Source organism: Vulpes lagopus, chromosome X (assembly GCF_018345385.1).
Source record: "Vulpes lagopus strain Blue_001 chromosome X, ASM1834538v1, whole genome shotgun sequence".
Lineage (NCBI taxonomy): Eukaryota > Metazoa > Chordata > Mammalia > Carnivora > Canidae > Vulpes > Vulpes lagopus.
In genome coordinates, this window is record NC_054848.1 from 21,839,697 (window position 1) to 21,853,595 (window position 13,899).

Consider the following 13,899-nt stretch of genomic DNA (forward strand, 5'->3'; position numbering starts at 1 on the left):
TAACACTATCCCAACAGGAAGGTAATAGACAATTTAAGATCTATGAAGAAAATCAGAGAAGGATAGCTAAATAAGAAGCCTAGGAAAAATATCCACCTGTCACCATGCCTTTCCACCTAATTTTAATAACACTACTAGAAGGACAAATATGAGAGGCACCTGGATGGTTCAGCTGGTAAAGCATCTGCCTTCGGCTCAGGTTGTGATCCCAGGGTCCTAGGATCTAGGCCCGAATTAGGTTCCCTACTTATCAGGGAGCCTGTTTCTCCCTCTTCCTCTGCCTGCCACTCTGCCTACTTGTGCTCCATCTCTCTGTCAAGTAAATAAATAAGGCCTTTAAAAAAATAAATAAAAGGACAAATGTGATATTACTTTATGCTTGTTGTTATACTAATAAAAATAGTATATTTTGTTGTCAATAGATTAATAAAACAATCTTTGTTTTACTTTTATTTGTATGCCTATTCATTGTGTTAGAAACACAGCTAAAGTCAAAACACATGTTTTAGAACCGGACTAAAGAGAAAGTTCAAAGATTAGGAGAAAGGCTGCCCACCTTGCCCCATGGTGGCAGGAAATGCAAAGGGGTACATCATTAGAAACCTTCACATCTGGCAGGTTTCAGTTTCTAAATAAATTACCTCAATGGCAATTGCTTCTACTAGCTGCTTCCCAGTGGACCTCCCTGTAGTAGCTAAAAAGGAAGAGGGAATCAGACACAGTGTGGGGCATTTATTCACATGCAAAACTCAGATAACAGACTATAACCATGGAGTGCAACCAGTAGAGTGCATTCTCCCCAACTGTTCCTTCAGCTGGGTTCTTCCTAGGCGGCACAGATTTGAAATTGTGATTAAAGTCTTCTCATATATAAACATAAAGATGATGTATTTAAAAGCACATTGTAAATGATAAAGTTATTGCAAATATAAGGTATTATCAGTATATTTTAGAAGGTAACATAAGATATTCTTAGGAAAAAGAAGGATTTTTTAAGTGTTACTAAAGTGCAAGTTGTTATAAAGGGCAGAAATAATCGTATTTTTGAGCAAATTGACCCATGTGCATCAGGAGAAGTCTGTTGTTTTCAAAACAAGGGGGAATATATTTGAAAAAATAGGTATAGAATATTCAATTGATTTAATACAATTTTCTATTTTAGAAATTAATTTATCTGAATATATATTAGCTATGATCATATATTCTAATGATACTAATTTCTAATGTTTAAATGATGTTTTACCTAATATTTAAATAACTTTTTATGTATATAGTAATGCCTACTCTGCTAAAAGTGGAAAAAAGCCTAGATTGATTAGGCATCCTCTCCCAAATCTACTTTAATTTTCCAGGTAATTTAAACTAAAGTCGGTTTGGAAATAGCGTGTTGCCATAAAATGCTGATTGCAAGGGGATACCAGTGATTGTTTCTCGAACTCTCTTTCCCTGTGGGATAGGAAAAGGAAGCAATTGATTTTCTGTTGGCTTTGCTGCTTGGTAACAATTGGAAATAGTTTGGAAGCTAATGAAGTTACAGATACTTTAAACTTGTCATTCTGAGCATTCACTGAGGAGACTGAACAGAAGAGTGAATCTGAATTTATAGTGCTTACTCGCTTGAAAAGTATATACATAAACAGTTGACTAGTTAAGAGCCACCAATTGACCTTTTTTTGTACTACTTAAACTGTAGAAACATTATAAAACTTTTGTAAAGAATCCATATATTCCATCCTCTCATCATATCTGAAGGAACTGTGATAATTCAGGTAAAGCTTCCAGAAAAATAAATCCATAATATTATCAGAAGTTTGGAAAATAGATCAGAGAAACAGAATTGCCAGGTAAGACCAGAAACACCTATGTATGAAAGAGGAAAATTTGATAAAGATGCCATCTTAAACTAGCAAGTCAGTTTGATACCCATTTAGAGAAAAGAAAAGTAAATAAAGATGGATCTGTAACTTATACTATTCATAAAAATAAAAGTCGGGATGCATTAAAGACTAGAAAACAAATTAAATGTAAGAAGGAAGACAATTTTGAGCATCTTGAGCTAGGAATGGATTCTTTAACAGCAAAGAAAAAATTTTAAAAAGGAAATCATATAAACTTGACTATGCCAAATTTGTTTATTTGTATGGCAAAAGACAGTATAAAGTTATAAATCAAGGGTAAGATCATGAATTGTATTTGCAAAATATTTCACAAACACAGGATTACTATCAATAAAATGCAAAATGTTACTATAAATCATAAAAAATAAAACAACCAAATTGAAAAGCAGAAAATTCACAAAAGGCAATCCACAAAAAGAACTTCAAATAGGGAGAACAAATGATCTGTAACAGATTAAAGGCTGTACAAGCAATAAGGGAAATTCAAACTTTTAAAAAGATAATATACACCATCGCTTTTAATGCATAAGAGTAGTATAAAGTTGCAAAGTCTATAAATAACATTATTGATACAGTTGCACAAGAGCAAGAACTCTCCTACACTACTGTTGAGTGTAACTGGCACTTTAGTAAAATTATTAATCATAAAAACACACATAGCTCATGACTTCAGAATTTCTTAACTCCTTGTTTGTAATAATAAACACTAATGAAAGACGTTTCTTTTTTTTTTTTTTTTTAAGATTTATTTATTTTAGAGAGACCGAAAGAGCCAGGGCAGGAGAAGGGGCAGAAGAAGAGCATTCCAAGCAGACACTGCACTAAACATGGAGCCTGACATAGGGCTCGATCTCACCACTCTGAGATCATGATCTGAGCCAAAATTAAGAGTCAGTTAACTCAATCGAGTCACCCAGGTAGACCTACATGGAAAGCATTTATAATTCATCTTGGTAATAACATAAAGTGGAAACAATGTGTATGTTGATCTGTAGTGGAAGAACTAAAAAACTTGGTATATCCACACAATGGAATATTATGTAGCAGTTAAAAAGAATGAGATATAACTCAATACATTTGCCTATCTCCTCAGAACATACTGCTTACTTTTTAAAACCATGTCATGTGCCGTGCCAGACACCCTCCAACATGCCATGACTCAAAGCATAGCAGTCACATGCCTCTCCTAAAAACAATTACTCAAAGAAGTACCAACTGAACAATGAATCAAAATGAAGAACTCAGGACTAAGGAAGATATCTTATAGAGACAAGGTGTTAAGAAATCATAAAAATTCAGAACTGTCTAAATAACCGTTGTTAATGTAGCGTGTGATAATATAAACAAAGGATTCTAAAAACAAGGATAAAAAAATAAAATAAAAATAAAACCATGTCACGTGACCCACATATGTAAAACTCAAATGAAAAAACATAAAACACCAAACACTAGTATCTCTTTGACATGTTTTATGTGTTTTAATTTCATAAGAATATTTTGTGTATATTGATAAGCATATGCAAAATGATAGCATATGAAATCAATAAAATTATAGAGATCATGATTTTAGTGGTACACATTGATAAGAAGATAAATGAAAAACTATACGGTAACTTATATAATGATAAATGGTAAGAAAAAATGATAATGCAGGGAAGGATGATAGGAACTGTGAAAGACAAAATGAAATATATGAAATGGGTTGCCAGAAAAAGCATCACTCAGAAGGTAGTATTATATAAAACATTCCAGAAAAGGAGGGAGTGAGCCATAAAATTATGTGAGAGGAGAGCATTCCAGGCAGAAAATGCAAAGCCCTAGGATGACAGCATGGTTGACATCGTCCAGAAAGGACAAAGAAGTTACCTTGATGAGAATGGAATGAGTGTGAGGTATAGAAGTTCACAAAACTATGTTGCCAGGAAGGGGCACATATCAAATACCTGATTATCACAGAAAAATCTCAGGTTTTTTCTCTGAGGGAGATATAATCCATTGGAGAATGTTGACTTCAGGAAGGGCCTAATTTTTAACATAATCATCTAGACTGCTCTCTGAAGAATACCCTGAAGGGGAAAAGATAAAAACTGGAGCAGTGATCAGATTATTGCAGAGTACTTACCAAGAGATAATGGTGATTTATCATAAGAATGGAGAGGGTGAAGAAACTATAATTTAAAGGCTAAGTCTACAGGATTCACTACCAGAGAGGAGGTGTCATGGGAAATAAAGTAAAAAGTCAAGTCTGCCATCCAGAATTTTGACCGAAGAAACTGGAAGGATGGAATTGCCAGTAACTGCAATGGGAAAAAAAATGGAAAAGAAACATCTTTGTATAGGGGCTACATGGTCAACTCGATACATGTTAAGTTTGAAATGCCAGTCTAAGTATCACATATAAATGTCAACACGTCTAGGCTAGAAATACGCATAGAGGAGTTCATAAGAGAAAAATGACATTTTGAGCTATGTTCTCAGATGAGGATCCAGGTTTTGGTGAAAAACGGGTGAATGTAGATAGAACAGAGGTCCATAGACTCAGTCTGAGGGCAAGTGAACATGTAGAGGTCAGGATCCTTACTGAGGAAAGATAACCTAGAAAATGATGATGAGCCAAGGTACCAGAAAGCAAAATAGAGATAACAGGTAGGTGTGATGTCCTAGAAACAGAGTCCTATAGCAGAGTAGTTATGGAATGAGAGTCAACCACTGTCTCAAAAACTACTGAAAGAGCAAGTAACATAAATAAGAACCTGCCACTGATTTAACAATGGAAGTTTTTGGTGACTTTGATACAAGTAGTTTTCATATGTTGAAAACCGGGGAGGCTCCAGGGAGCCTGGAAAGGAGAAAAGGTAGAGATAGTATCAAAGACAAAATGAAAAAAAGCAAACAAACAAAAACGAACAAACCTACAAACAAAAAACCAACTTCACTGATTTTGCTGTAGAGGGAAGGAGAAAATATGGCTGAAGCTGAAGCTAGACGTGAGGTCAATTTTGGGAGAACGATACCATGTTTTTATGCAGATGGAAAGGCTTCAGCAGATGAAGAGACTTCAGGAGATAAGATTCAGGAGAGACAGTGCTTGACACTCTGGAGAAGGGATATGGTTCATTCATATCCATATCCAGGTATATGGACAGTTCATTGATAGATAATCTAGAGCATATAGACAAAGATAAAGGTAATTGGGCAGATGTGGTAAAGAAAACCAGTTTTCTTCTGACTGCTTTTTTTTTTTTTTTTTTTTTTCAGTCAGAGGGAGGGTATACAACATCATCAGCTAAGGGTCTTAGCTGGAAAGAAAAACCACAGGAAAGGAGGTGTTGAGAATGGAAAGAAAAAAGAATTAGAAACTAGTTCCCTAGGAGAGAATGAACTAGGGAAAGATAGTATGATTGTATGGGATTGTAGGGAAAAATAGTATGAACTAGGATGACATAAGTGAGTGACAATGAATTTAAGTGGGCCTAAATATCACAGTATATGGTTGCTCCAGCTATATTTATGTGGATGTCATCAAGGACTAGGCAAAAGAGTAATTAGCTGCAGTGTACATGAGAAATATGATTGAGAGAAAGGAAAGAGATTTGAGATCTGTGTGAGGAAGGAGGAATGATGATTGAGCATGGAATTTAAACTGATCTAAGAAAAAGGAAGTGAGGACAAGAGAGATGTGAAAGAAAAAAATGACAGAATCAATGAATTGGAGGTACAGTGATGGTTGAGCTGAGGAAATAAGTTGAAAGACAGCAGGTGGGAATTGGATGGTGGAAGCTTGCACTGGAATCCTGAGAGGATATATTTAATAATAGGAACACATTCAATGGCCATTAGTTTAAGGCTAAGGCATGACAGAAGACAAAACTTACAAAATAAAGGGAAAATAAAGGACAAAATAAAGGGAAGGGCCTGAAACTTGAGTAAGGAAACAGTCTTCAAAATGAATGTTGGAATCACCTGTCAGCTACATTTTTGACCGCAGTAGCATACGTGAACATGTCAATGAAGCAGGAGCTAATATATTATTAAATAGTAGGCATAAGCCTAAGGAGCTGGGAAAAGTGACAATAAGGAGTAATGGATGTTATAAACTGACATAAAATTCAAACATTAAAAAATAAAATAAAATAAAATAAAATAAAATAAAATAAAATAAAATAAAATTCAAACATTGTAAAAAAAAATTCAAACATTGTGGTGCTTTAAGAAGAGAGAAGGAGAATGGTCTGGAAGCAATGATGAAGAGCAGCATGCCTTGTAGATAAAACGGTAAGAAGAGTACAGGAGTATAGGAAGACTATAGTGACCAAATATGAGGGTGTCAAGGGAATCGGTGTTTTTAAGGAACAATTTCTAGTTATAGCTTCATCAAGGAGGAAATTTTTAATTGAGGTATAATTGACCCATAACATTCATCAGCTTCTGGTGTACGACACAGTTTGTTATTTGCATACAGAGCAAAATGATCCCCACCATTATTCTAATTACTGCCATGATAAAATTGCAAAAAAAATATTTTTAACTGTGATAAAAACTTTTTTTTTGCTCTCTTGGCATCTTTAAAATATGCAATACAGCATTATTCATATATGTTGTACATTACATCTCCATGACTAATATTAGGGAAAGTAGTACCTTTTGATACCCTTCGCCCACTTCTACAGCTGCTTCTTTCTCTGCCGCCACCAATCTGTTCTCTGTACCTCCCAGTTTGTTTTTGTGGGGTTCTTTTTGATCTAACATATAAGTGACATCAGACAGTATTTGTCTTCCTCTTTCTGACTTATTTTACTCAATACAATGCCCTCAAGTTCCACCAATATTGTTACACATGGCAAAATTTCATTTTTTTTTATGACTGAATGGTATCCAATTGTATATATAGACCACATCTTCTTTATCCACTCATCCAGCAATGAACATTTAGGTTGTTTCCATATCTTGGCTATCGTAAACAATTCTACAATGAACATGGGGGTGCATATATCTTTTCAAATTAATGTTTTCACTTTCTCCAGATAAATATCCAGAAGTGGAATTGCTGACCTATATGGTAGTTCTACTTTTAATTTTTGTAAGAACATCCATACTGTTTACATGGTGGCTGCACCAATTTACATTTCCATCAAGAGTGGACAGAAGTTCCCTTTGAGTCACATTCTTGTCAACAGTCTTTATTTCTTATCTATTTGATAATAGCCATTCTAACAGAGAGAATATGACAACTCATTATTATCCTGATATATATATCCCTGGTTATTAGTGATGTAGAACATCATTTCATTTGCCTGTTGTTTGTATGTCTTTGGAAAACATGTACACTGAGATCCTCTGCACATTTATTAATGGGTTTGCTGGTGTTTTGTGTCTTTGTTGTTTTGGCTATTGAATTATATGGGATCTTTATAGATTTTGGAGATAGACTCTGTACCAGATATGATTTGCAACCATTTTCTTCCATTTAGTAGGTTGCCTTTTCATTTTGTTGATAATATTCTTTGCTGGGCAGAAACATTAGTTTGATGTAGACCTACTTAGTTATTTTTGCTTTTCTTGACTTTGCTTTTGGAGTCACATCCAAAAAATCATTACTATGACTCATGTCAAGGAGTTTACTGCCTATGTTTTTTTCTAGGAGTTTTATGACTTTAGGTAGAAAGAAACATTTTGAGCACAAGTTTAGAATACAGAGGGTTTAGCTGATAATTGATCTTGAGGTACACAGGTTAAAAGGCAATTTTGGCAAGGAGGAAACCTATGTTTTCTACCACCAACCCACCCAAATTCATGGACTCTTCTTTGTATTACTGTATACCACCAGGAATCTGACCACTATGGACCACATCACCTGGCTTCCACCATTGGTTTGGGTTTAGAGAAGAGGCAACACTGTTAGGAGAATGGATGATGAGAACAAAGAGAGAACTGGGGTATTCATCCCCCCCCCCCCCACACATACTCTCTCCCTGTTCTGACAATGTCTGGTCCTATTCATCACAAAAACTCTGATTATCCTCCTTCACTGCTGGACCTTTCACTAAGCTCCTTTAGTACTCCTTTCTCCCACTGCCCTTATGATAATTTCGTTCTGTTGTTTGTCTTCAGGTACATCAAATTCTTCGTGATCACATTAACTCTACTCAGACCTCTGTAAAGTGCCCCTTCATCAAATCTCTTCAGCTAAAACATCCGAGTGGCATTCTGTTTCATGATAGGACCCCAACTAATTCAGGGTATAGTAGAGGGTCAGAACAGAGCTGTGTACAAATTATAATTACTAGAATGACCAAAGATTTCTACGGTGATTTCCAAGAATGAAATAAAGCATACGAAGAGATCATTGTTGCTTTTCCCAAGCAGAAAATCTCTGATTTGTTAAGGGGAATAAAAATCCTTGGGTTGTTTTCAGGATCCTGCAGAATTCTAGGTTTCTAATCGACTCCTGCTTCTTGAGACATGCAATCCTCTAGGGGATGGTTAATACAAGTGTGTAGGTTCTTTAGTGACTTGCTGGTTGACATTTAGAAAACGAAAAATTAAAAAGGCATATAGTCTGAGAGCACAAAAATAAAATGCATGGTAATAGCAGGCAAACATTAAGCCATTAAATGAATGGACATTATGGGGTTTAGTGTGTATCATTCACATGTGAATGAGGACAAGTATTTGTGAAACTGGAGAGAAGCACAAAGCTTTATAGGAAAAACAAGTATACTTCTGTAAGATATTTTGATGCAATAGCACTTTTGAAATACCTTCTCTAAACACCATGTAATGTAAAGTCCTTCTAATTCTATATTTGTACTTTGAAGCAATTTGAAATAGTAAAATCTGGAATGCAAGGACATTCAAAGCATAATTTAAACCTGGTCATACTGGTATTGAAGTCATAGACCAGGGAACACAGCCACAGCGGTTACAACTCCAAACTAGAGAAGATGAGGGTGGGGTGCTGGCTTGGCTGACCAATCACCTGGTCATTCTTCCTTTCTAATTTTAATCTTCCTAACTCTTTCTTTAAAAAAAAAAAAAGATTTTATTTATTCATGATATTCATGAGAGATGCAGAGAGAGAGAGAGAGACAGAGACAGAGACAGAGACAGAGAGAGGCAGAGATACAGGCAGAGGGAGAAGCAGGCTCCTCGCAGGGACCCCAATGTCACATTTGATCCGGGGTCTCCAGGATCACGCCCTGGGCTGAAGGCGGCGCTAAACCACTGAGCCACCCAGGAATCCCCTTCCTACCTCTTTCAGGGCATGTGCTCAGGGTAATGTGTTCTTTGGGACTGGTTCTGAGTCTGGGAAGGAATTCTGATGTAAGAAGTATAATTTCTACTTGAAACTTAGGAAAATTAATCTTTTCTTCTTTAATAGCTACAAAGCCCAGTTTAATTCTTGCAGTTTGTAAGGACTGTTATTCAGATGTAGTTTGTAGATATTGCCCGTTCTTCCAGAGTTTCCATTTTTACCTTTGCTACAAGACAATGTGCCTGAGTTCCAGACCGTTGGTCCTTATTCTCCTACCTTAATGTCTCTAGGTTCTGCTACTCCATCTTTTAGATGCTGGATTTAATGATCCTAGACAGTTTCTTCATGACTCTAGTAATATTTTTTATTTGTCCTCTGATCCTTGTAGTGTATAGTACTTTTGAGAAACACTGTATTGGCCTCCTTTTTTCTCTTTATACAAATTTCACTCAACTCCTACCCTCTAGCCCTCCTGGTGACTGGTGAACTCTGTTGTCTTACCAGTCAAGTCTCCAACTAACATGATGCATTAAAATTCTCTGCGGTTTTCAAAGATATATTCGTTATCTCCCAATTGGGCACACAGAGAATTTAGTATTACTAAATGAAGTTATTTCATCTAACACATATTAATTGTTTATTAATATACTGATCATCAGAAAGAACAAAGAAAAATTTCATATGGATAATTTCTGAAGTGAAATCAGCAACAGGAACAGTGTCCCTGATAATGACAGTGATTATTTGTATAACTGAAAGAAATCTCATTCCATCCTTCCTATGTGCTTCTAGGAATATAATTTGTGTGCTTGAAAGCAGAAGTGTGTGCCAGAGGTTCATTTCCAAAGGTATTTCATATTGTGTTTCAAGTTATGCCTAGTGGAGTCTCATAGAATCTTGACTGTAAAGCAGAGTTGAAGTGAGTACACCCCAAGTACATGGGGAAAATGCAATACTATGTAACAAATAGGTAAAGTTGATACAAGAAAAATCAGTTTTAGAGGAGAAAGTTACTTTCCCTGAATTGAATGTGGAAAAAAAAAATAACTCCTGAATTTTATTTCCACCATATATAACAACCCTGCATTGAATTGAATCTCTTTCTACCCTGTGACTTTGATTCGTTCTGCCTTTCACCTTTTCTTGCCTCTTTTCTAACTTCCTCCACCTATCTGAGGATTTTTGCAGAACTAATCAAAAACAATAATTCTGGAAAACAAATTCAATTCCTCTCTACATGGAAGAGGCATACATATAAATGGCCCGATGCATATCTATAAATTATCTTTAGCAGCCTCTCTGCTCATTCTCAGAAGGGCAACATTAATCCGTAAGTAGAGTCACTATTACTGACTAGCCCAGATCTATCAAGTGCAGACTCTAAAGATGTTCCCATTCACTATGTTCACTGTACTTAAATAACTACTCATGTTCAAAACAAGACTCTGGGGGTGCCTGGCTGGCACAGTCAGTTAAGTACCTGCCTTCGGCTAAGGTCATGCATGATCCCAAAGTCCTGGGATCAAGCTCAAGTCAAGCTCCCTGCTCAGCAGGGCAGGGAGCCTGCTTCTCACTTTCCCTTTGCCTGTCACTCTCCCTGCTTGTGCTCTCTGTCAAATAAATAAATCAAATCAAATCTATAGTCTTCATTACTCTATTAGTTTATTTCCCTGAGCATTCATAGGTTCTAATTACTATAGGATCCAGAAAAATGACTGCAACTCCACTGTATTTCAATATCTATCCATTTTTCTTAAGACAATACCACATGTTTCACCCCTGGTAGGCTGGTGATTCCACTCAAAGCCAACAGAGAGAGAAAGAGCATACTGCTTCAGAGTGAAGGTGAAGACCATGTTTAGGGGTAGAATTACCAGATGAACATTCTTATCATCTTTCTGACCTTGCACCAGATAAATTGCAGACAAGTTAAAAAATGAAATGTTCTGAAAAGTATCAGTCAGGACTTACTGGAAGCCACTCAAGATAAAGTGATAAAGAAAATTTAATATGAAATGTAATGGCTTTTTGTATTCCTTGAGAGGTTTCAGAACTAGGAGATGATCTAAGTATAAGAGATTAGGTTACTGTCGCCAAGTCTTTGCTCCCTCCATGATATAAGCTTGTAACTCCAAGCCTTGTTAGGTGACACTAAAGTGTCTTCTAGGAAAAAGGAATACATGCCTACCCCATCTACTTTGACCAAGTGAATGAGACATTATGGCAGCTCTGAGTAGATTCTTTAAGACACATCTAAAATTTCCACTCACTCTTAGGTTCTCCTGCCATGCACCATGACAGAGATGGCTTAGAAAGTTTCAGCTATTTCAGCCTGGGTCCTAGAATGAGCCATCTTTGGAGCATAATTGAACCTGATCTGTGGCCTGAAATACAGCTGCCATGGCCAACACACAAACCCAGGAGGAAGAGAAAGATGTTGTAGACAACTAAAATTTTGGGTAAAAGTTGACTAATAAGTTGTAGCTTTGAGAATAGATATGATAGTCACACAAGAGAAAAGAGATTTGACTCACCAAAGGACAAGTCCTACAATCTACCACCTAACATTTGCACTATTCTCTGCTGACAAGAATTGATTTACATGACCGCAATCAGCTGCAACGGACATTTTTTCTTTATTCTGGGAGGTCATTTGCCAAATTAATTCCATAATGCTGGAAAAAAAAAGGAAAAGAACCTGAACAACAATCAATTATAATTCAGTAAGAATTTATTTTGAAAATCAGTTAAGATAGAGGTATTATTTTTTATATGTGAAGCATATGAGGAATTGAGAAGAACTACAGTTAACAAATTGTAATAGTGATGAAAAAGCCATAACAATATAAATAGCAAGATACCTGCTGTCTGCAAATACTAGGGAAATATTTATCTATATCTAAACCTAAATATATCACTTTAGAATTGGGGATAAAGAAATTGTGAAAGATCGCCCATATAATTACAGATCGCCTTAAACAAAATTAAAAGGAACTGTGCAAGGAAATTGGCAGTGGGATGGTATTAAACAGGAGGGGGCCAAAAACTTTCTTTAGTGCAGATTGGCAATATATATCATACGTTTTAAACCTATTCACAATAATTACATTTCTAGGAATCTGTCCTAAATAATCAGAATTGTGAATATGAGTTATTATAAAAGAACTCTCAATATAAGGCACATTGTAACATCGAATAGTGCGAAACACCACTAAATAACCAAGATAGGACTGGTTGAATGAATTCGTCATCCATTCAAGTGAATACAATAAGATGTCTGCCAAATAAAGTTATATTTTAAAAATACATGTTTTATAAACCACATAACACCAGTATTTAAATCAGTGATCCAGTACATATTATCACTATGGTCAGGGGCAAGTTACTTATTCTTTTAAACATTTGCTTTTCTTAAAATGAAGATAATGGGGCTCCTGGATGGGTCAGTTAGTCAAGTGTTGGCCTTTGGCTTAGGTCATGATCTCAAGGTCCTAGGATCAGCCCTGCGTTGGGCTCCCTGCTCAGTGGGGAATCTACTTAACCCTTTCCTTCTGGTCCTCCCCCTTGCTTGTATTCTCTCTCTCTTTCTAATAAATAAATAAATAAATAAATAAATAAATAAATAAATAAATAAAATCTTTTTAAAAAATAAAATGAAAATAATATTATCAACCTCATGTTGTTACTATACAGACTGTTGAAATACACCTGTAAATTTCTTAGAGTAGAATTGGACATTCACTATATTGTGGCTACTATTATCACTAAGACATGGTTGACACCATAATACTAAACATTTTGTGACATGTGCAGTATGCAGAGGTCGTGTTATGAATCAGTACATGTAGAATGATTCTAATTTTGTGGGAAACACAGAGGAAAAATGCATGGGAAACACAGAGAAAACAGACAAGATGAAAATGAAATAATTTCTATATCTACATTTTATAACCCTTGCAAATACATATATAATAGTTTTTGAAAATGACTGTTTTTTCGTTATCAAAAGATTATAATTTATTACTGTCCCTAAACAGGTTACATAGGCAGTAATCTACACAATAATTTTGCGATTTTATTTGTAGAAATACAGTTTTCATCCAATAGATTAAAGTAATCTAAGAAACTTTAAGAGACTAAATGCTTTATTAATGAAGAAAAAAAAAGAAAAGCAATGACTTTTATGTCTGTTTATAAAGACTCTTTATTGACAACCCCACAGATTCCATTAACATATTGAAACAAGGATGGATAAAGCAAAAACTAATATTCCAAATGTACTAAAAGAAAGACAAGTCAACATTTGCAGAAGGGAAATGAAAACGAGAAAAGTTTGGAAGAAAATTTACCTCGGTATACCATGATGCCAAATTTACTTGGAGAGAGTTAGCTAATCTTTGGTGGTTAATCTACTAAAACAAAAAAAGGTGAAAAACATAACAATCATTTTGAGGCTGTCCTGAAAAGTGAGGCCAACTCTACTTAATATTCATAGCAAACAATCACCTCATGAAGTCAGAGGCGACACTCTCGGCTCCCACCACACGACCCACCCACCCACACATACACATACACACACTAACATGCATATACCTACTAAAATCCTTATTCTTGGACTCATGATTCCAAATCAGGCTCATCTAAATGTATCCAATATAAACCTTCTACCTTTTCCACTTTTATCCACCTCACAAATGGAATGGGCAGTTTCTTATCAAAGTGGAAGACACTTAACCCATCCTCAGT